Raw genomic sequence first — 3,964 nt, forward strand, 5'->3', positions numbered from 1 at the left:
AAAAATGAAGAGGAACCCATCCTTGATAAAGAGTCTGACGAGTTGTCCAAAATTTCTTCACTTTTTGACATAGGATATTGTGAAGAACTGTCTCATATCAATTTTGACAACTCTTTGTTCGTTGAGAATCCCTAAGGTTGTCTATTCTTGTTCGAGGACAAATTCATCTTTGATAATCCGCTCTATAAAGATATTGATAAAAACATCCAAGATAAAGGAGCATTTGTGTGTGAGGATGTCATCAATGACTTCACACATGTCAGTGATAACCCCATCTTCGAGCAAAACGTAAGAAATAAAAAGATGGATTCTAATGTGGAGGATCATCAAGAAATGTGTGTCAATGAGCACTTAGAAGTTGAAACTTCTGTTGAATTGATCGAGGATTTAAAGACTCATTGTAGTCTTGAAAAGGAGCCCAACATATTAGGGCTGGAATGCATAAAAGCCCCCAAAAACTTTTTGTGTCCATCAGGAATTAGCTGATAATCTTGCTTATAACTCATTGATCAATTCCAATAGTAAGTTTACATTATTGTTATATGGCATTGCTTGTTCTAACAGTGAATTCTCTTGTGATTATCGAAATCTTAGTGCAAATTTTGAAATTTTGCACCGCATGATACATATTCAATTATTATCTGTTGTTGATCCATATTTTATTACAATCAGTATAGCTTTGATGTAAGGTAAAGTTGTTAAATATAATGTCTTAGATGCTTTTGTGCTTCAACCATATTATTTTGAATTATATTTTCCAAAGCATATTGAATTGTATTACATAAATTATTATTCTCATTTTTATATGAAGTTAACTACCTTGCTTAGTTTATTTCTTATCCCTTTGGATAGATAATGCATTGATTTTATTTTAAATTTGTGCAGGGATTATGGAGTTTTGCATGACAAAGACAAGGTTCCGAGGATGAAGCCTTTCGACCTAGGGGAGAAAGATGCAGAGCATCCTGAAGATCTGAACATTGAAGACAAGTTGGATCCAAATCCAACTCACCAGACCCGATCCAGGATGCGATCCGTTGTAGATCCAATCGTACAGGACTATCTCAGTCCAATTGGATCTCCGAGAACCCAAATCCATTTTAAATGTCGTATTTCAATTTCTGAGATATTTTGCATTTATCTTCTTAGAGATTGTATTTTTATTTTTTGATTTCATTTTTTCAAATTAAGAAATCATATTAAATATTTTTATTTTTATTTTTTTAGGTGTCGGATTATACGGATCTGGATAGTTCTAGTACCCTGTAGGATCTTTTTGTGGCACTAGAGGGTGTACGGGGTAATTGGGTAGTTTTATTTTTATTTTTTACAATTTTGATATTGATCCAAAGTAATGTGTGTAAAGATCCAGTTTAAGTATTGAATCTTGTAAAAAGATCTAATAACACTATGGACTTGGGTCAATGATATTCAAGCTTCCATTGACCAGCCAGATCAGCCCATCCTCATTGGGCATGATTGGGGTGTCGCCCAGCTAGTCCAATTAATTCAAAAGAATGTTGTGCCATTGGGCCAACTTGAGGTGCAATGAGAGGTGAGGCTTGTTTGAAAAAAGCTCCCTCATTGGCCTCAAGGGAGGCTGCCTCTCACGTGGCCAATGAGGAGCCTTGCTCTTTTTGAGCCCCTTAAATCCCAGCAGAACATTGGTGAGGGGTCTTTTTCCTCATTGAGAAAAAAATTCTAGAAAAGTTTTGGGAAAGAAAGGAAAACTTGAAGAAGCCTTGGTGAGTTTTGTTTTGGAGCTGGTTTGACACATTCTTGGAGGAGTCGGGCTGAACGAACTCCATTTTCGTGTTGTTGTGCTGGGCATGAAGGCCGTCCCCTTGATGTTCGAAGAGTGTCCTTGTTGTGGGTCGTGACACCAACGGAGCTGCGGGTGCCTTGTTGTGCGACCATTAGAGCTGAAGAAGTTGGTTGTGGGTTGAACCGAATGAGTGTCGTCTCCATCGGTTTGCCTACACCTCAGTGTTGATTGCTCTTTTGATTCAGTATTGGTTTTGGTCCTTAAATCTATTTGTTGCATATTAGACGTTGGCAGTATTGACACCTTGTTTGGAGTGTGTTTGCCACTCAAAGAAATCCGATTTGCATAGTTATCCCTGAATTTTTCCTTGTGTAGCTGAATATCTTGTACGAGCGTGTAGTATTTCTTCTAACAGGAGTTGGGTTTGGAGGAAGGGCTATTCACATTGGAGAATCAACTTTTGGAAGTGTGTTTTCGTGCAGGTTGAACTTTTAAACACTGTAAATAGAACTGAAACTAAAAAAAACTGCCTGAGCACTCGTTATGCATTTTTTGCATTCGGGATTGATTGACCCTTTTCCAGTGTTTAGATTGTATCTCGCTAGATACTAGTCTCATTTGGGCATTCTTTGGTTTGTTGAAAAGCTAAGAACTGCCTCTACAACTTTGCCGTTTACCAGTTTGCCAGAATATGCAGTATAGCATGGCTAAAACTCCTGGAAAATTCGGTTGCCTAAATGGGATTTGCATGAATGTCTGCTATTTCTTTTCCTGACATACTGTAGTATCTGTTTTGTATCTCAGTCAATACTGCTCTGATTTCTATTTTCTTTGATGTTATGAAGAGTAGACATCCACCCCTACAACTTTCATGTTTTCGACATTCCGAGATTCAGAACTCTAAGCCTTTGAATCTACGCATGTTACCAACCTGTTAAATTTCCAAATTGTTAGTTCGGTTAAACTGAAGCAAAAAATATCTTCACGTAGTTTGGACATAACTTACTGTGGTTTTGTCCAAAATTGGCAAATAATAGTTCGTTGGAAAGTTAAAACAAAAACAACCAACTTTGTGGTTCTGAGTTTTCCCAAACTCAGTCATTGAGGGTCTGATATCCCCTTCGAAGTTGATTGTTAGTCCAGTGGTTGGACTACAGTGACTGTCTGTCTTGTCCGTGCAGTTCTGAGCAAAAATCCCTGCACCCAGCCAACTGTCCACTGTATTCTGTCTGTCCCGGGTCTGTTGGATATTGTCTCCAGCTTCGAGAACTGAAAACCCACTTAGCTCCCAACAGAACCAAGTCGTCTTGTTCGAATCTGGCAAGTTAGACTCGCACGACACACATCCGCTTTTGCGCGTTGAGATCCATTTGGATCTCGGATCGTGGATCGGCTTCATCGCCGACCCTACCATCCGTCGATTTGCAAGAAAGAAGGTAGAATTGCAGTCATTTACATTGACAAGTATAACTTAAAGGGGTGGCCCTTGAACTGGTTTGAAAATCAAAATTAGAAGAGGGGTTCAGGTGTTTAGAAGGGTTGGATCACGGTTCTTGATGACTTTTGTCATGGCACTCGGGTTGAGGTGGGAAATGGCAACACAACCCTGTTTTGGCAGGACTATTGGTAGGGAGATGGGTAGCTTAGGCATGTATTCCCTAACCTATATGATGCCACAAGAAGAAGATATGCCCGGGTTATTGAACTATGGTCGTCTTCTGAAGACACTTGGGACTTGGTACTAAGGAGAAACCCTTCAGATTTAGTCTTTGATCAGTGGTCTACTCTCATCAGTCAAGTTAAGATTTTATTGAGGCCTCAAAGAGAGGATGAAGTGAAGTGGGGGTTCTCTGGTGATGGTGCTTTCAAGACATCATCCTTTTACTTGGCGTTGTCCTCCCCGACTATGCAATGGCTGCCAAAGAAGGTGCTCTGGAGGGGTGGTCTACCACTTCGGTGATCACTTATGGCTTGGCAAATCATACATGGGCGTGTTAATACCAAAATCAGATTGAAAAATAGAGGTTTTCACCTTGCAAGCAGGTGTGTATTATGTTGTAAACAGGAGGAATCACTTACTCACCTGTTTTGGGAATGTGAATTCTTTAGAACCTTGTTGAATCAAGCCTGGGGAGACTTTAATCTACATTGGGACGACCTAAATTTCCCTAGGGATATGGCAGTTGCATCACATTTAGC

This window comes from Nuphar pumila, chromosome 17 (genome assembly GCF_984573655.1).
Source record: "Nuphar pumila chromosome 17, dmNupPumi1.hap1.1, whole genome shotgun sequence".
Lineage (NCBI taxonomy): Eukaryota > Viridiplantae > Streptophyta > Magnoliopsida > Nymphaeales > Nymphaeaceae > Nuphar > Nuphar pumila.